Genomic DNA, 20,908 nt, shown 5'->3' with positions numbered 1-20,908 from the left:
TCTGAAGGCTAAAATAAGCGACCTTGAGAACCGATCACAAAGGCAAAACATCCGTGTTGTGGGATTACCGGAGCGGCTAGAGGGCCACACCCCAACTGGTTACATTACAGATATGCTATATAAGATGGTGGGTGTGGGTTTGCTCGCATCCTCTCCTGAGTTAGATCGGGCTCATCGCTCCCTGCGGCTGAAGCCTCGTGCTGGAGAACCTCCATGTGCGGTGATCATCAAGTTTCAGAACTTTAGAAAGAAAGATCACATCCTTCGCTGGGCCAGGCAGCACCGGGAGATAAATTGGGAGGGCCACTCCCTCTGAATTTACCAGGAACTGAGCACGAACCTGGCAAAGAGAGGACTAACCTTTAATGGGGTGAAGTCCATCCTATATCAAAACGGAGTTAAGTTTGGCATGATCTACCCAGCTCGCTTCCATGTGAGTGTTGGCGAGAAGGACCGCTTTTTTGATTCTCCAGAGGAAGCAAACTCCTTTATTCAAAGACTTAATTAAAATTCTGTTTAATACTAGTTCATGTTTGTTCTATTTTGTATACCGGTGTATGGGTGTTTTTATTGCGTGTTTAAATCAAGTTTAGGGTTTATACTTATTGTTGGGTTTAATATTTGATTGGTATTGTTGTTGCTACAAACTGTACGGGTGTTGAATTTTTCCTTATCGTCAATTGGAGAGCCTATAGGTTAATGATGAAGTTAGCTAACGGAAGCGATAAAGGAGGGTTTACTGCAGCTCTTCAGTTTGTCAATATGAGCTTAGACTATCCATTTAGCAGGGTTTTGTTATTTAGGATTTAGAGACTGGGTATTGTTTGTTAATGTTGCTAAGAGGCATTTTTGGGATGGGGAGGGAAGGGTGGCAGGGTTTTTAATGGTGTTTGGCTGGCGGTGTCTGACCATCTTTTTCTGTCGGGATGTAGAATTTGGCTCGGTAGCCATCTTGGATGGGTTTCCTAACTTTACCTTTCCGAGATCCCTTGCTTGGTAATCCTTCTTGGAAATGACTGAATCGGATTTAAGAGGTGGTGGGGGACCTCCGCTTCATTTAATAATGTGGAATGTTTGAGGTCCGAATGGCCCAGCGAAGCAAGCTAGGACTTTCGCCCATCTTAAGAATCTAAACTCGGACATTTTGGGGGGTTTTTTGAAAATATTTTTATTGAACTTTTACCATTTTATATCCAAAAATTTACAAAGCTAAACAAAACTAACACATGTAGCAACACCAGAAGAAAAGCCAGCCAAGCACTGTAACAATCCCCCCTTAACAAAGATTCAACCCAAATAGTCCACCCCTCCTCTCCCCACTAACAGCTAAGTGACTAATTCCTTAAAGTGCAATATGAACGGACACCATCTATGGTAGAACCCATCAATCGACCCCGTCACAGTGAACCTGACCTTCTCGAGGTGCAGAAACTCCATCAGGTCACCTAGCCACACTGGGGCACTGGGTGGCATCGCCTGCCTCCAACTCAGCAGAATCCGCCACTGAGCAATCAACGACGCAAATGTCAGGGCATCCGCCCCCGCCCCCGTCCTTAACTCCGGCTGGCCTGACAACCTAAATATAGCTGGTTTAGCACAGTGTGCTAAACAGCTGGCTTGTAATGCAGAACAAGGCAGCAGCGCTAGTTCGATTCCCGTACCAGCCTCCCCGAACAGGCGCCGGAATGTGACGACTAGGGGCTTGTCACAGTAACTTCATTGAAGCCTACTTGTGACAATAAGCAATTATTATTATTATAGCTACTAATGGACAGGGATCCAAATCAACATTCCGGATTGCTGACATGGTGCGAAGAAACGCCCCCCAAAAACCCACCAATTTGGGACAGGGCCAGAACATGTGCATGTGGTTTGCACACCCTCTCGAACACCACTCGCACCTGTCTTCAAAGCCCGCAAAAAATCATCCTGGCCTTGGTGAGGTGCGCCCTAAACACAACCTTGAGCTGTATCAAGCCCAACCTCAGGGTGACGTAGCATTCACTCTGTGGAAGGACTCACTCCACACCTCCTCCTCCTCCAAGATGGGTGCCAGCTCCTGGTCTCCACACCACCCCAACACCTTCTCCATATTGGCCGCCCAATAATAAAACATCAAATTCGGCAGCGCCAACTCCCCCGCCTGTCTATCCCTCAGCAAGACCCCCTTCTGAATTCGAGGAGTTCTTCTCGCCCGATACGAGCCACTCAATCCCTGAAAAAACGAATTAGGTTGAAAAACCGGGAGGCAATGAAATAAGAACACAAATCGCAGCAAGATATTCATGTTAATGGATTTAACCAGCCTGCCAATGACAACAGAAGGCTGTCCCACCTCTGTAGATCCGCCCTGACCCTGCTCGTCAGGCTAATGTAATTCAATTTGCGGAGCCACTCCCAATCCCGAGCCACCTGGACCCCCAGATACCGGAAACTCTTCCTGGCCAGACAGAACGGCAGCCCTCACCCAACCCACCTCCTCCCACCCCGCCCCCCACCAAAGGTCTCACCACGAAATACTCCCTCTTCCCAATGTTTAGTTAATGCCCCGAAAAGGAGCCGGACCTCTGCAATATACCCATGATATCCCCCATAACGATAACGAGCGGGCAGCCTCACAGCGCCAGGGACCCAGGTTCAATTCCACCCTTGGGTCACTGTCTGTGTGGAGTTTCTCCCCGTGTCTGCATGGGTTTCCTCCGGGTGCTCCGGTTTTCTCCCACAGTCCAAAGATGTGTAGGTGGATTTGCCATGCTAAATTGTCCCTTTTTAAAAAAACGCATTTTATTCAAACTTGTTTCAAAGTAGGTTACAACAAATAAACATCCCGGGAAACATTCTTCCCAACAAACAACTATACAGTTTGTACAGACTTTTCTCCTTTTTCACCCCCCCCCCCCCCCCCCCCCCCCCCCCACTCCCCATCACCCACCCACCCCACCCCCCTGGGACGATCAGCTCCTCAAACACGGTCACAAACATCCCCCACCTTTTCTCAAACTCCCCTGCTGAGCCCCTTAACTCATACTATATCTTCTCTAACCGCAGGAAGTCACACAGGTCACCCAACCATGCTGCTACCCCCGGTGGCGATGCCGACCGCCACGCCAGCAAAATTCGTCGCCGTGCAATCAGAGAGGCGAAGGCCAAGACATCGGCCTTCCTCCTCTCCATGAGCTCCGGCTTCTCTGAAACCCCAAATATCGCCACCAAAGGGTCCGGGTCCACTCCCTCCTCCATTATCATGGCTAAGACCGCGAACACTCCCGCCCAGAATCTTCCCAATTTTTCACAACCCCAAAACATGTGCGCGTGATTCGCTGGCCCCCACCCACACCTCTCACACTCATCTGTTACCCCCTGAAAGAACCCACTCATTCTCGCCCGAGTCATATGCACCCTGTGCATCACCTTAAACTGTATCATGCTCATCCTTACACAAGAGGAGGTCCCGTTTACCCTTCGCAGTGCCTCACTCCATACTCCCCAATTGATCTCCATTCCCAACTCCACTTCCAATTTCTCCTTCATCTTCACCAACCGCTCGCCTCCCTGCTCCCCCAGCCATTTATATATATCCCCAATTCTTCCCTCCCCTTCCACATCTGGAAGCAGCAGTCGCTCCAGCGGGGTGTATCCCGGCAATCTAGGGAAGCTCTTCCAGACCTTTCGTGCAAAGTCCCTACCTGTAGATACCTGAACTCACTACCCCTCGACAGCTCTACCCTCTCCCTTAGCTCCTCCAGACTGGCGAACCCTTCCTCCAAATACAAATCCCTCACCTTGACCAGCCCCACTTCCCTCCACCTCCTGTATACACTATCCATCCCCACCCCGGCTCAAACCCATGATTCTCACACAGCGGCGTTAGCACCGACATCCCTTCCACCCTAAAATACCTTCTCAGCTGATTCCATATCTTCACCGTGGACTGCACCACTGGGCTCCCTGAATACCTACTCGGAGCCAATGGCAATGCTGCTATCACCATAGCCCTCAAATAGACCACTTACAAGATTCCTCCTCCATCCAAACTCACTCTACCCCTTCTCCTTCCCACCACCGCCGTACCTTGTCCACATTCGCCGCCCAGTAATAATGAAGCAGGTTTGGCAACGCCAACCCCCCTGCTGCCTCTGTAGCAGGGTCCTCCCCATCCTCGGCATCTTCCCCGCTGTTGCTCTTATTAGCTTAAGTTTATTAGCTCTGATTATGTCACCTTTGCTCACGAGTCGCCAGGTATCTTTCTGATACCGCCACGTGGTTCAAGCTCGAGTTATGATTAATAAGACAGCACACCGCTTAGTAAGATTAAAATCAATGGTCATTTATTATGTACAGCAATAAATACTTACACAATAATCCTACTTTCTATATCACTACCTACCACTACAGGCCAATACTTAACTTTTAGGAATGGCCCACCAGGTCAGGGAAACAAATGGCTTATCGAATTGGGTCTGGCCTGCGGGATTCAAAAGGCTGATACGGGTCGATGGCTAGGAGTCTCTATCAGGTAGCGATCGCTGGAGTCAAACTTACGGTTTCTGGTCGATGGTTCTTGCGAAGGTTGCGAGCAGGGGAAGAAGGGAGAGAAGGGTCGATCTGAACTTGGCCCCTATTTTTATAGGGCCCAGGGGCTTCCCGCTTCTCGGGGCGGACCTTGACCCTGAGTCCCAAGTGATTTGTTCCCAATCATTGGGTTCGATATGCTCCAATAATGGGGCGATTCCTTGATCGGGGGGTGGTCGTTCACCTGTCTGACCCGGCATTCAATTGCTAATATGTTGCAATTGTTCCCGGGGATAGCCAATTAAACTGCAGATGTCTGGGTTGATGTGCTGCTAATGGTCGCAGGTATCGATCTGGGCCGACTTCCCCAGAGCCGAATACGCTATTCTGTCTGCAGCTGTCCGTTTGTGTCCTGTTGGCTGCTTTTCCCATCAGGCTTTTCGGTTAGCCATTTTATATCGGGTTTTGGCCAAATTAATCGGGAATCAGCCATTTTAGGTGGCTACACCGCCCATACAAAGTCAGAGATGATTGTGTCCACTTTCCGAAAAAAGGCCTTTGGTATAAAAATCGGGAGAGCCTGAAAGATAAACAAGAACCGCGGCAGAATATTAATATTCACCACTTGGACCCTCCCCGCCAATGTTAAGTGCAGTGTATCCCACCTCTTAAGATTCTCCCTGGCCTCCTCCACCAGCTTCGTTAAGTTCCACTTATGGAGCCCCGTCCATTCCCTCGCTACCTGAATCCCCAAGTACTTAAACCTATCCCTCGCTACCGTATATGGCATCCCCACTAAATTAGCCCGCTGTGCCAGCTTATTCATCGGTGATGTACCATCAGTGACGACAGATGAGAGTCGGAAGAGTAAACTGTGGCTTTAATCAGCTAAAAGACACTGCTGGCAGCCGGTCCCAGAATAAGGGCAGAGCTGGAGGTTAGCTACCTTTATATTTGAGCCCGAGGGGCGAAACCAGCAGGGACAACCCAGACATGTAACGAACAGTAAGAACAGTAAGTACAATATAATACAGTGGTTCACCACATTCACCCCCTGTTAAAAAAGAGTCCGGCGGGGTTGAAGTGGACGGGTTGAATTAGAGATAGAGTCTGTCGGGGGCTCTGACCTTCCGCTGTGATCGCCTCAGTCCCGGCTGTGGTGAAGACACTGGTGTCGGATGAAGTGCTGAGGCCTGCGTATCCAGGAGCGTGTCATCTTCCGGATAAGTAGCAACGGAGGGAGATGGTGTAGAGTCGTGAGTAGCAACGGAGGGAGACAGTGTAGAGTCGGGGGTAGTGGTGATGGTCGCTGGGGAACCTGCGGGTGCCAAGTCCCGAAGGGAGACTGTGTCCTCCCGCCCATCATGGTGTGCCACGTATGCATATTGGGGGTTAGCATGGAGGAGAAGGACCCGTTCGACCAGGGGATCCGACTTGTGACTCCTCGCATGCTTCCGGAGGAGGACAGGCCCTGGAACCGTCAGCTAGGACGGGAGCGAGACCCCTGAGGTGGACTTCCTGGGGAAGACAAACATCCTCTCATGAGGGGTCACATTGGCGGTGGTACACAGGAGCGATCGGATGGAGTGGAGCGTATCGGGAAGGACCTCCTGCCAGTGGGAGACAGGGAGACTTCTAGACCGTGGGGCAAGAAGGACGGCCTTCCAGACCGTCGCATTCTCCCTCTCCACCTGTCCATTTCCCCGGGGGTTATAGCTGGTAGTCCTGCTTGAGGCGATGCCCTTGCAAAGCAGGAACTGACGCAGCTCATCATTCATGAAGGAGGAACCCCGATCACTATGGATGTAAGTGGGGAAACCGAACAAAGTGAAGAGGCCGTGCAGGGCCTTGATGACTGTGGCAGAGGTCATGTCAGGGCACGGGATGGCGAAAGGGAAACGTGAATACTCATCAATGATGTTGAGAAAGTACACATTACGGTCAGTGGAGGGGAGGGGCCCTTTGAAATTGATGCTGAGGCGCTCAAAGAGGCGAGAGGCCTTTACCAGATGTGCTCTATCCGGCCGATAGAAATGCGGTTTGCACTCCGCGCAGACCTGGCAGTCCCTGGTCATGGTCCTGACCTCCTCGATGGAGTAAGGCAGGTTGCGGGCCTTGATAAAATGGAAAAAACGGGTGACCCCCGGGTGACAGAGGTCATTGTGGAGGGCCCAAAGTCGGTCTACTTGTGCGCTGGCACATGTACCGTGGGATAGGGCATCTGGGGGCTCATTGAGCTTCCCAGGTCGATACAAGATATCACAATTATAGGTGGAGAGTTTGATCCTCCGCCTTAGGATCTTGTCATTCTTGATCTTGCCCCGCTGCGTATTGTTAAACATGAAGGCAACCGACTGTTGGTCAGTGAGGAGAGTGAATCGCCTGCCGGCCAGGTTATGCCTCCAACGTCGCACAGCTTCCACAATGGCCTGGGCTTCCTTTTCAACGGAGGAGTGTCGAATTTTGGAGCCCTGGAGGGTATGGGAGAAGAAAGCCATGGGCCTGCCCGTCTGGTTGAGGGTAGCGGCCAGGGCAAAGTCAGACGCATCGCTCTCCACCTGGAATGGAATGGACTCGTCTACTGCATGCATCGTGGCCTTGGCAATAACTGCCTTGATACAGTTGAAGGCCAGGCGGGCCTCAGCCATGAGGTGGAAAATGGTGGATTTGATAAATGGGCGGGCCTTGTCCGCATAATTGGGGACCCACTGGGCATAATAGGAAAAGAATCCCAGGCATCTCTATGGGGCCTTGGGGCAGTGGGGGAAGGGAAGTTCCAGGAGGGGGCGCATGCGATCGGGATCGGGCCCTAGGACTCTGCTTTCCACAACGTAGCCAAGGATGGCTAGGCGGGTTGTGCGGAAAACGCATTTCTCCTTATTGTATGTTAGGTTAAGGAGCTTGACGGTGTGGAGGAAATGTTGGAGGTTAGAGTCATGGTCCTGCTGGTCATGGCCGCAGATGGTGACATTATCCAGATACGGGAACGTGGCCCGCAGCCCATACTGGTCAACCATTCGGTCCATCTCCCGTTGGAAGACCGATACTCCATTGGTGACACCGAACGGGACCCTGGGGAAGTGGTAGAGGCGGCCATCTGCCTCGAATGCAGTGTATTGGCGGTCCTCCAGGCGGATAGGGAGCTGGTGGTACGCGGACTTCAAGTCAATAGTGGAGAAGACTCGGAACTGCGCAATCTGATTGACCATGTCAGATATGCGGGGGAGGGGGTACGCATCAGGCTGCGTGTACCGGTTGATGGTCTGACGGTAGTCGATGTCCATCCGGTGCTTCTCCCCAGTTTTGACGACCACCACTTGGGCTCTCCAGGGGCCAATTCTGGCCTCTATGATCCCTTCCCACAGGAGTCGCTGGACCTCCGACCTGATAAAGGCCTTGTCCTGAGCACTGTATCGTCTGCTCCTAGTGGCGACGGGCTGGGGTGAGGTTAGCAAAGAGCGGGGGTGGGGCGACCTTAAGTGTCGTGAGGCTACAGACAGTGAGAGAGAGCAAGGGTCCATCGAACTGCAAGGTATGACTTTTGAGGTGGCATTGGAAATCTAGAACTGGTAGTAGGGCAGCGCAGAGATAGGGGAGGACGCAGAGCTTGAAATTTTTGTACTCAACGCCCCGTACTGTAAGGGTTATGACATAGTACCCACGGATTTCCATGGAATGTGATTCGGAAGCCAGGGAGATTTTCTAGGTCGCGGGTAAAATTGGGAGGGAGCAGTGCCGTACCGTATCTGGGTGAATGAAACTCTCCGTGCTCCCGGAGTCGAAGAGGCAGGTCGTCTCGTGGCCGTTGATCCGGATGGCCATCATGGATTTAGTGAGGTGATGAGATCGAGGGTGATGGAGACGAGATTCGGAAGGTGGGTGGGCTGATCGAGGGTAGCGGAGGCCAGCGTACGATCTGGTAAGCAAGGTTCAAGGAGGTGGCGGGGTGATTCCAAGATGGCGGCTCCCATGGGTTGCACGTGGCGGGTGGCGTTGAAAATGGTGGCCCCCACGGGTCGCACGTGGCAGATGACATGGAAGATGGGGGCAGTCCTCGCGGGCTACACACAGCGCTGCTGGGTTTAGAAACAGGTCGAGCATGGCAGACTTTAGAGAAGTGGCCCTTCTTTCCGCACCCGTTGCAGATCACGCTCCTCACTGGGCAGCGTTGTCTGGGGTGCTTACCCTGGCCACAGAAGTAACATTTCGGGCCTCCGGAGTTGGCGGGTCACTGTGCGGCACAGGCTTGCGGCGCCCCTAGGTCAGGTGATGGTGGCGCCACGACGTCCACAAGGATGCCGCGTGGTCGGAGGTGTAGGCATCCATGTTATGGAAGGCCACTTCCAACGAGTCCGAGAGTTGTACTGTGTCTTGGAGGTCGAGTGTACCCCCTTCTAGTAGGCGCTGCTGGATGTAATTAGATTTTATGCCTGCGACATACGCGTCCCTGATCAGCAATTCGGTGCTTAACAGCCACTACTGCCTTACAACTGCAGTTCTGGCCGAGTACCCACAAGGCGCAGAAATTAAGCTTGCGATTCTCCGGAGCGCTGTCGCCTCGTGGCAAGGAGATGCCTAGCGTACACCTCGTTGACTTTCTTAACATACTGCCCCTTCAACAGCGTTATCACATCCTCGAACGAGGTAGCGTCTCTGATAAGAAGGAAAACTTGCGGGCTCACCCGGGAGTTGAGGACTCACAGCTTGTGGGTCTTAGCGACGGCAGCGGCAGAGGAATCAATGTAAGATTCGAAGCAGCTTAGCCAGTGTTCAAACGTGGCAGTGGCGTCGGCTGCTTGGGGGTCCAGCTCCAGGCGATCAGGCTTGAGTGATGGATCCATCTTAAAATTTTAGCTGATTAAATTGGCGTACCATCAATGACGACAGACGAGAGTCGGAAGAGTAAACTGTGGCTTTATTCAGCTAAAAGACACCTGCTGGCAGCCGGTCCCAGAATGAGGCAGGGCTGGAGGTTAGCTACCTTTATACTTGAGCCTGAGGGGCGGAGCCAGCAGGGACAAATCCAGACATGTAACAAACAGTAAGAACAGTAAGTACCATAAGTAAGAACAGTCTGTACAATATAATACAGTGGTTCACCACAACCGGGAATACCTCGCTTTTCCCTACATTCAGCTTGTATCCCAAGAACCCTCCAAATCTCCCCAACAGGCCCATATTCTTTCCCATTCTCTCCAACGGATCCGAAACATACAGCAAGAGGTCATCGGCATAGAGCGACACCCAATGCTCCCTCTGTCCCCTCATTATCCCCTGCCACCCTGCCGACCCCCTGAGAGCCATGGCCAATGGCTTTATGGCGGCGACAGGGGGCACCCCTGCCTCATACCCCTGTGTAAGTCAAAGCTTCGTGAGCTCATAACATTCGCCCTCACCCTCGCTTTTGGCGCCACATACGGCAACCGTACCCATGCTTCAAATCTCAGCCCAAACCAAAACCTTCCCAAAACTTCGAACAAGTACCGCCACTCCACCCGATCAAATGCTTTCTCCGCGTCCATGGACACCACAACCTTCGGTACCAGAGCTCTCAACGGATTCATCACCACATTCAACAGCCGTTTTATATTGCTCGCTAGCTGCCTGCCCTTCACGAAGACTGTTTGATCTTCTGCAACCACCCCCGGGACACAATCCTCCATCCTCGCCGCCAACAATTTAGCCAATACTTTCACATCCGTGTTCAATAGTGATATGGGTCTTTACGACCCACATTCCACCGGATCCTTCCCTTTTTGGGGGATTAGTGTGATTACTGCCTGCTTCATCGTCTCCGGCAACTCCCCCTTCTCCAGTGCTTCATTAAGCGCCCCGAACAGATGTGGTGCCAGGTCCGCCGCAAAGTCCTTATAAAATTCTGCTGGATACCCATCTAGCCCAGGGGTCTTCCCCGACTTGATACCCCTGATACTATCCAGCACCTCCCTCAGTCCTAGGGGCTCCTCCAATGCCTGCCTCTTTGCTTCCTCCACCTGGGGAAATTCCAGCTCGTCCAGAAAACATCCCATGTCCCCCTCCTCTCCTCCTGGGTCTGCCTCATAAAGTCCCTGGTAATACTCTCTGAATGCCTCATTTATCTCCCCTGGCTCTGACACCACATCCCCAGCCCCAGTCCAGAGCTTCAATATTTCCATGGACACAGCCTACCTCCACAGCTGGTGCGCCAGCATGCGGCTCGCCTTCTCCCCAAACTCGTATTGCACCCCTCTTGCCCTACGCAGTTGCCCTACCGCCCTCCCGGTTGTCAGCCTGTCAAATTGCCCCTGCAACCTTTTCCTCCTTGCCAATCCCTCCACGGTGGGCACCCTCGAATATTCCCTGTCCACCTCCACTATCTCGCTCACTAGACGGTCATGTTCCGCCCTCCTTTCCTTATTCGCAGGAACCGTAAATGAGATAATTTCTCCCCGGACCACTGCCTTCAGTGCTTCCCAAAAAACCTCCCCATTCTGATTGAATTCCACATAATCCCTAATCGCCAACCGCACCTTATCACAAAAACCTCCATCCGCCAACAACCCCAAGTCAAACCTCCACCCCGGCCTCTGCTCTCGTCCCGTACTGAACCGAATATCCAGCCAGTGGGGTGCATGGTCCGAGATAACTATCCCCGCATACTCTGCCCCCTCCACCTCAACCAAAATCTCCCGACTCACTACAAAGTAATCAATCCTCGAATACACCTTATAGACGTGTGAAAATCCGTGGCCAAATCCGGGATTGCTGCCAGCAACACCATCATAAAACCCACATCATCCCAATTTGGGGCATACAGATTTACCAACACTACTGGTGCCCCTTCCAATACCCCACTCACAATCACATATCTCCCACCTGGATCCCTCACCTCCTTCGCACTCACGAATCCCATTTTTTTGCTCATTAAAATCGTCACACCCCTCGATTTCAAATCAAACCCCGAGTGAAAAACCTGCCCGACCCACCCCTTCCTTAACCTAACCTGGTCCTTCACACGGAGGTGTGTCTCCTGCAAAAAGACAACCCCCGCTTTCAAGCTCCTGAGGTGCACGAACACCCGCGACCTTCTAACAGGCACAATCAGTCCCCGGACATTCCACGTTACCAACCTTACCAGAGGCTTGCGCCTCCAATCCCCTCTACCGTCCGTCATCTTCCCCACTTAACTCCTGCCCCTTTAATTCCACTCTGGACCTAACCCATCCCAGATGGCCCCTTTCTTCGCCCTTGACCATGTCATCTCTCATCCCCTGCCGCGTCGCAGAACCGCCCCCCCCCCCCCCCCGCTTTTCCACTTCTCCTTCTTCCCCCCCCAACTTCCCCTTTCCCCCCTCCCCCCAGCCACCCCTCTTGGCCTTCTCCCCACCACCTCACTTCCGTTCACCAGCATAACCTGCTAGCGCGGCTGCCCCTGCCCAAAGGCACATCCTAATGACCACCACCCCCCATCCCTCCCCCCCCCCACTCCTCAGCTCAAAGAAGGCGGCCTCCTGCTGGCCTTACCCTCCCCCACCCAAACAAGGACTTCGCTTAAACTCCAGGTAGCCTTCTCCAAAAGCAAACAAACAGATGTTAAACACAATCAGTCCCATAAAACAGGAGGGGGGATGGGAACATCCACCCCGACATAAACCTTTCACCCCTATAACTCCTTACAATCTCAACATTGAACAGAATCACCCCCCCCCCCCCCACAAAAAATGTGAAAATCCCCCAATCCCTACACCCATTTCAAACATGCTATTCTAAATTGTCCCTTAGTGTCCAAAAGTTTTGGTGGGGTTACTAGGTTACAGGGGTGGGGTGGGACATGGGCCTAGGTAGGGTGCTCTTTCATCGGGTCAGTGCAGACTCGATGGGCTGAATGGCCTCCTTCTGCACTGTAGTGATGTTATAACTAGCCCTGGATCCCTTACATACAGCAAAAGCCCATCCACATAAAGGGACACCCTGTGTTCCACTCCACCCCTCACAATTATTCACTTGTCTGAGGCCCTCAAAGCGATAGCCAATGGCTTGATCACCAATGCAACTAAAGAGGAGACATAGGACACCCCTGCCTCATCCCCCTCTGCAGCCTAAACAACCCTGAACACGTGGTGTTAGTGCGCAGACTAGCAGACGGCGCTCGTATGACAACTGCATTCAGGACCACAAAAAGATAGCTCCACTCAACCCTATCAAACGCTTTTTCTGCATCCAGAGACATGATTATCTCTAGCTCCGGCCCGACTGCTGGTGTAACAACTATGTTGAGTGACTGCCTCACGCTGGACGACAGTTTTCTGCCCTTCACAGCCTGTCTAATCTTCCCCCACTACCTCTGGGAGTCAGGGTTCCAACTTCACACTAAGACCTTAGCCAAAAGCTTCACATCCACATTGAGCAACAAAATCTGGTGGTATGACCCACATTCTGTGGGGTCCTTATTCTTCTTCAGTAGGAGGGAGATGGACGCCTGCTAACATTGCCAGGAGAAAACCCTGCATCAGTGAATTATTAAACATCCCCAACAGCAACGGGGCCAACTGATCTACAAACTTCTTATAAAGTTCTACTGGAAACCCATCTGGCCCCAGTGCCTTCCCCGTCTGCATCTTTCAAAAAGCCTTGCTTTCCAACCCCAGCGGCACCTCCAGCTCCTCTCGCAATTCCTCCCCCACATGGGGGAACTCCAAACGCTCCAAGAGCTCTACTATCCCCTACTCACCCCTGGCGGTTCTGACTTATAAAACCCCTCATAAGATGTCCAAAACGCCCCATTCACCTTTTCTGGGTCAGAGATCAACATCTCCCTCCCCGGTTCCCGCACCTGCACAATCTCCCTAGCAGCCTCCTGTCGCTGTAACTGATGAGCAAAAGGGCGGTTAACCTTCTCCCCATGCTCATGCACCACCCCCTTTAAGCACCACAGCTGGCACACCACCCAGCCCATGAACAACAAATCAAACTGCATTTGCGGACCAGCATTAGGTCACTCGCATACCCCCGATCTACACCCAAAATCCCGTCCACCAGCTTCTGATGCTCCTTCCTGGCCTCCCTGTCTATGAATGCCCCGTATAAAATGATCTCCCCCCTAATCAACATCTTTAACCCCTCCCACAAAGTAGAGGGTGAGACCATCCCGTTCTCATTCAATTCAACATACTCCTTTATGGCCCTGGAACACATCCCGCAAAACCCGATATCAGTCCTCCATCCGCCTCCATCCCGTGCACTATGCATGACCCGCCTCCAACTTCAGGTCCACCAAGTGCAGTGAGTGGTCAAAAATAACCACCGCTGAATACTCTTCGCTTTTCACTGCAGGGATCAGGGTCCTGCCCAGGCCAAAAAGTCAATCCTTGAGTACACCTTGTGTACCAGGGAAAAAATGAAAACTCCTTACTCCCCAGGTGCGTAAACTGCCACGGGTCCAGCCCACCTCTCCCCTCCATGAATGCAGCTAACACCTTTGTCATCCCTGAAGGGGCCAGCGATCTCGGCTTGGAGTGATTCAACTTCAGGTCCAACACGCAATTAAAATCCTCCCCTAAAGTCAATTGATGTGTATCTAATTCCGGAATTACAGCCAACAACCATCCCATAAACTTAACATCATTTCAATCTGGGGCATAGATATTCATCAATACCACGGTCCTCCCATCCAGCATACCGGTAACCAACACGTGATGACCCCTCTGATTGGCCCAAACTATCCCCGCCGGAAAACGAACCGTCTTGCTGACCAGAATCACTGCCTTCCCGGCCCTACTGTCAAACTCTGAGTGGAAAACTTGTCTCACTCAAGCCTTCCGCAACCTGATCTTGTCCCACACTTGCAGGTGAGTTTCTTGTAGGAACACCACATCGACTCCCAAACCCTTTAAATGGGAAAAACTCTCGCCCTCTTCACAGGCACCCCCAGACCCCATATGTTGCAAGCGACTAACCTTGTAAGATGGCATCCAGCCCCACCCCGTGGGTGAGACAAAGAAACTCCCCTGGTCACCGTTAGTCCCCCCGTTCCCCCCCCTCGAGGCTCACGGCGCCTGGCAGCACAACCTCCCCCATCCCCCCACCAAACAAACAAACAACTACACCCGTAATGCCCAACCAACCTGGCCCAATGAGTTGCAGATTTTCCTCCCCCCCCATTCCACTCCCATTTGCTCGCCATCCCCTCTCCTTACTGCTAGCAAAGTGGCACCCACCCACGATCCCGCACCCATACCCTCTCAAAAACAACAACCACCCCATCGCTCCTGACCCACTCCCCCAACAACATTAACAAAGCTTCTCTCCCCTCCAAGAAACATAACAATCCACCCCATTCTTACCACCCCAATCTCCAACAGAACAAAAACATGGTAAAAAGGGGCATAAGTACACTGCACAAACAGCCTCTTCATGCACAGAGTCCTAAAAAGTCCTTCTCAGACCGGCCCTAGCTTGTTCTCCCTGATGAAGGCCTCTGCCATCCCCGGCATGTTGAAAAAGTAATCTTTTGAGTCCATTGTGACCCGCAATCGCACTGGGTACACAACCCAAATCGCACACTTACTATAAAACACGGCCTTTGCCTTGTTGAAGGCCTCACGACCCTTCGCCAGCTCAGTCCCAATGTCCTGATATATTCACGCTGTGTGCCCGTCTAGTCAATGCTCTGGATCTTTTTCACCCACCAAGACCCTCTCCTTCCTTTGATAGCTGTGAATGTGGATAATCACCACCCACGGTGGCTCATTCTGCCTTGGCTTCTGCCTGAGTGCCCAATGAACTCTATCCAACTCAGGAGGGGAGAACACCTCATCCCCTCCCACCAGCTGAGAGAACATTGCCGAAAAATACTTGATTGGCTTCAAACCCTCCACTCCCTCCTGCAGCCCCACCAACCTGAGGTTCAACTGCCTTTACCTGTTCTCCAGATCCTCCACTTTAACCTCAGGATTTTGTTGCTCTCTATCACGAGCAGCAACTTCGCTTCCAGCGATGCAAACCGATCCTCATGCTGCGACAAGGCTTCCTCCACCCCCTTCAACGTCTCACCTTGCGCTTTCACCACATTCGAGGTCTTTACAAGCTGTTCACGAATTGGGCCCAATACCTCCTCAGCAGCAGCTTTAAATTATTCCTTTATCTCCCTGCCCTGCCGCTTGAACTGCTTATTCATCTGTTTGCCGAATGTTTCCAGCCCCCACGCCATCACCACCGCCAACGGGTCTAATGTAATGGGTGCGTCAGTCATCTTCCCTCCTTCAAGTTCTTTCGACAGGCTACCTTCCTGAGCTTTCTTCTCATTGGGCTTCTTCGTCCACGTTTTCCACATGCCTCCGTCGGGTGAATCCACCAGGTCAACTAACGGGGTTTGGACACCAAAATCCCCCGAAAAAATGGGTAAAAGGGATCAAAAACAAAGACCTTGCTGGAAGCCACTTTTTGTGTGTCTTGGTTTTACATATCACCGGAAGTCCTGATGTGTTTATACAGGAAACCTACCTATGTGTAAAGGACCAGACAAGGCTTCGTAAGAATTGGGTGGGGCAGGTCTTTGACTCATGTTTTAATAGTAGGGCTGGAGGCATGGTAATTTTAATTAATAAAATAATACAATTCTCCTCCTCTTGGGTTATAGATGACCCAAATGGTCACTATATTATTATCTGTGGTTCACTGGCGAGCACTCCAGTAATCCTGGTAAACATCGATGCCCCCAACTGAAATGACCCGAACTTGATAAATTTGCTGATGAATTCTCCTCCCAACCTAGAATCATTCTGGGAGGCAACTTGAACTGTGTCTTGGACCCTAAATTGGATTGTTACAAACCAAAATCTCTGATTCCGTCTGGGATGGCCAGGGCACTGTCCAGAACAGCTGGGTGGGGTGGATCTGTGACATTTCCTGCATCCAAACGATAAAATGTTTTCTTTTTTAAAAATAAATTTAGAATACCCAATTAATTTTTTCTGATTAAGGGGCAATTTAGCGTGGCCAATTCACCTACCCTGCACATCTTTGGGTTGTGGGGACGAAACCCACGCAAACACGGGGAGAATGTGCAAACTCCACACGGACAGTGACCCAGAGCCGGGATCGAACCTGGGACCTCGGCGCCGTGAGGTAGCAGGGCTAACCCACTGCGCCACCGTGCTGCCCTTTCTTTTTTTCACTTATCCATCAGGCTGATTCCCGAATCGACTTCTTTATTTTGGATAAAGCCCTTCTCCCTTCAGTTGTGGCAGCCGACTACTCTGTGATCGTCATCTCAGACAGTGACCCTCATTTTGTTGATTTACTCTTTCATTTTGGTCCTTCCCAACTCCTGCCTTGGAGATAACACGCCACTTTGCTGTCTGACGACAAATTCTGTGAGCGTTTGTCCACCGTCATAGTGGACATTGTTAAGCCTCAACAGGTTGAAGTCAATCTCTCCTATACTCTGGGAGACTCTCAAGGCCATCATGGAGGAGAATTATTTCCTATCGGGCTTACACCATGAAAATGGAGCGATTAGAGCCACTGGGGCTGGTAGACTCCATCTTGGAAGTGGACTGCCAATAGTCACTTGCCCCAATGCTAGAGCTATTGATGCACAGGCAAAAATTACAACTCCAATTTGAACTGATATCTACTCGTAAGGCTATGCATCAGTTTTGGCACTCTAGGGGCACCTTCGACGAACATGGGGAGAAGGCCGGTCGCCTTCTAGCTCATCAGCTCAAGCGGCAAACCACCTCTCAAGAGATCCCTATGTTTCAGAATGGGGAGGGTAATCTTGTCTCTGCTCCTCTCCAGGTCAATGCGGCTTTCAGTTCATACTACCGTGAACTGTATGAAACAGAACCTCCTCCGAACAAATCCAGTATGATGAATTTCTAGATATCTGCATATTCTGACCATCAAGGAGGACCAGAGGCGGGAATTGGATTTCCCTTTGCGCCCGGGAGAGATATTGGAGTGCATTGGGCGTCTGCAGTCTGGCAAAGTCCCAGGTCCTGATGGCTTCCCAGTCGTGTTTTATAAAAAGTTCTCGGAGCAGCTCAAACCTTTACTAATGGATATGCTTAATGACTCGCTGTCTAAGGGTTCAATACACCGGCCCTTACTTGAGCCTTAATTTCTTTGCTCCTCAAGGGGGACAAGGATAATTCTCCATCAGCGGAATCCTCCGCCCCGCTGGCAGCGCACCCATGCCTGCACATTTCCCAATGGCATGGAGTGGCCCACAATGGGAAATCCCATTGGCCGGCTGCGGGAACGGAGAATCCCACTGCTAGTGGGGGTGCGCCGCACCGGAAAACGGGGCTGGCGGGACAGACAATCCCGCCCATAGTGTCTTTGGATGCAGGAAAAGCACTTGATTGGGTGGAATGGGACGATCTACATGAGATTCTGGGGAGATTTGGATTTGGCCCTAAATCTGCCTCCTGGATTTGTCTGTTGTACAATGCCCCCAAGGCCACCATTTGAACAAGCACTGTATTCTCAGAATACTTTCCCTTGGGCAGGGGCACTAGACAGGGCTGTCCTCTCTCCCTACTGCTCTTTATCTTAGCTATTGGGCCCCGCTCAAAAGTGTTGAGGGCATCCGATCAGTGGAGGGGTAATTGACGAATTGGAGTGGAGCATCGGGTATCGCTTTATGCAGATGACCTACTGCTGTACATTACAGACCCGACTCCCTCCATGGACAACATAAAGAAGATACTCACTAAGTTTGTTACCTTTCATGGTTATAGACAGGTCAGAACGAGTGTTTTCCAGTGAACCTACCTGCTAGAGAAGCTCAACTTAATTCATTGCTGTTTCATGTCTCTAACACCAGTTTCCTTTATTTGGGGATCTTTGTAGCCCATAATTGGGCAGAATTATTCAAGACTCATCACTAATGTCAAAGCAGATCTGCTGAAGGTGGAGTAGTCATTCCCTTTATCCCTGACGGGTAGGATTCAAACAATCAAAATTAATGTTCTTCCCAGATTTCTTCTTTCTTTCAAAGTATCCCCATTTTTATGCCCACATCGTTTTTTATTATGGCCAACAAATTGATTTCTACTTTTATTTTAGCAGGTGAGTGTCCCAGAGTCCGCAGCGCTCTGCTCCAGAGAATCAGGGATTGGGAGGCTTGACCCTCTCGAATCTTCTGTTTTATTACAAGGCTGCCAACATTCAAACAATCCAGCAGTGGCTTTGCGATCCAGACTCTACCACCTCCTCCTGTCACAATATAACTGCTGCACCGCTGCCCTTCTCCCCGCAGGCTTTTCCTCTAGTACTGTGGTGATTTCCTCCCTGAGGATTTGGAAACAGTTTGGGCCTCTCTCGCTCTCTTCCTTAGCCCCGATTTGCGGTAATCACCACTTCTTGCCTTCGGGCATGGACCCATCGTTCAGGTCCTAGGAGTAAGGGGACTTGTGCATTTTGGGGATCTATTCCGAAAGGGGAGATTCGCCTGTTTTGGGAAGCTGGCTGAGAAATCTCAGTTGCCCAGTTCCAACCTCTTATGTTATTTTCAAATTTGTGATTTTTTTTGGCAAGTTTTTTTTCTTTGTCCCCATCCCCCTCCTTGCTGAGGAAGGCTTTGTCCTTGGCACAACCGGACAAGGGGTCTATTTCGGATCTGTATGGCCCTATCCTTTCATTAGATCGCGCCTCTCCAGAGGAAGTGTGGGAAAGTTGGGAGAGAGAACTGGATCCTGCACTTACTATTTGTAAAAATTTAGAGTACCCAATTATTTATTTCCAATTAAGGGGCAATTTAGTGTGGCCAATCCACCTAACCTGCACATCTTTAGGTTGTGGGGGTGAAACCCACGCAGACACGGGGAGAATGTGCAAACTCCACACGGACAGTGACCCAGGGCCGGGATTGAACCTGGGTCCTCAGCGCCGTAGGCAGCAATGCTAACGACTAAGCCACCGTGCCGCCCTGGGTCCTGCACTTACTGATGAGGCTTGGAGCGAAGCCCTTTATCGGATGAAATGCACTTCTTTCTGCACTCAACTGAGTCTAATTCACTTTAAAGTATTACATAAAATGTAGTGGACCAAGGCGAGGATGAGTGGGTTTATTCAAGATGTGGAAGACAAGTGTGACCGTTGCTCGCACCAGCAAACCACACTCACATGTTCAGGTCTTGTCTTAAACTTGTTAGCTTCTGGATTTTCTTTTGCAATACTATACCCGAGATTCTTCGGGTGGCCCTAGAACGATGGCCATCAGTAGCTATATTTGGGGTCTCGGACTCACCGGCATTTCACTCTGGGGTAGGGGCAGATGTTCTCGCCTTTGCCTCGGTGGTGGCCAGGAGACGAATACTGTTTAGCTGGAGGTCCCCCACACAGCTTAATGGTTGGGCGATTTGATATCATTTCTATACATGGAGAAAATTAAGTATACCATCAGGGGATCGGTGGGGAAGTTCTAGCTGTGATGGCAGCCTATCTCATTTTTTAAGGATTTAGACACCATTAGCTGTTAGGGAGTTTTGTTTATAGTGAGGTTAATCGGTTTGTTACAATTCTAAGAAAAGATGTGCAAATAACTTTTTGACTATACCTTTGCTGTTTGTTGATAATATGGTTAATGTTTATTTCTGAAACTTTATGAAACTCAATAAATATATTTACAAAAAGAAATTGTAGTTAGAAGATAGATTGACAATGTCAACAACTAATTGATTAAAAGACATTTACTGTTACAGGTTCAGTGCCTCAAAATAGGCAACCTCAGGACAGAGCCCGTGCTGGATTTTGGATCTTGCAGGGATCTTGGTCCAGGTCAAGGGACTGGGCCGAGCCAGGTTTGGTGGGGTGAAGGGTTGGTTGCTCAGATCATGGGAAAACACAGGTGCGGAAAGCCTTTAACTATAGTCAGTGCACCACCATGACAATGCAACATTGACAGAACAAGCTATTAAGTTTGTTTACTCATTAAGCAATAATTAAAATTCATGCATTGTAGTTTTTTAAATTGTCCAGTTTTTGGACATCACTGGGTTTCGGTAGCCAGATTTGAAACACTGTCCCTGGACTAATTTAGGTGGTACCTTTGGTTCTGAGGTGCATGCTTAGAAGTTGAAATCCAGTCCAGGGTTTCAGAGCATATTCTCGGCTGGCTTTCCAATGCAGTACTGAGGAACTCCTGTATGTTTGGAGGTGGGATGCTTGGATGAGATGCTAAACCAAATTGTTAACGATCTCATGGCATTGTTTGAAGAAGAACAATGAGTTTTCCCATTATTTTTTCCTACAATTCCCTCTCAACCTTTGCTCCCAAAAACAGATGAACTTGCCAGTTACTTGTTTTCAGTTCTTGTAACAATGGCTGCTACGATTTGTCCATGTAATGCCATGGCTACAGTTCAAAATAATTTGATGTGTGTAAAGTTCTTTAAGATGTTTCTGAGCC

General features: G+C 50.6%; 1 protein-coding gene across 1 annotated transcript in view; it reads left to right on the top strand.

Moving 5' to 3' along the window:
* The window catches only part of LOC140430228 (dynein axonemal heavy chain 5-like), a 502,949-nt gene that overhangs the window by 462,632 nt on the left and 19,409 nt on the right, over nucleotides 1-20,908 (top strand). The window lies entirely within an intron of this gene.

This window comes from Scyliorhinus torazame, chromosome 10 (assembly GCF_047496885.1).
Source record: "Scyliorhinus torazame isolate Kashiwa2021f chromosome 10, sScyTor2.1, whole genome shotgun sequence".
In the NCBI taxonomy this organism is placed as follows: domain Eukaryota; kingdom Metazoa; phylum Chordata; class Chondrichthyes; order Carcharhiniformes; family Scyliorhinidae; genus Scyliorhinus; species Scyliorhinus torazame.
Note: the sequence above shows the minus strand (reverse complement) of the source record. Positions and strands in the feature narration are given on the sequence as shown.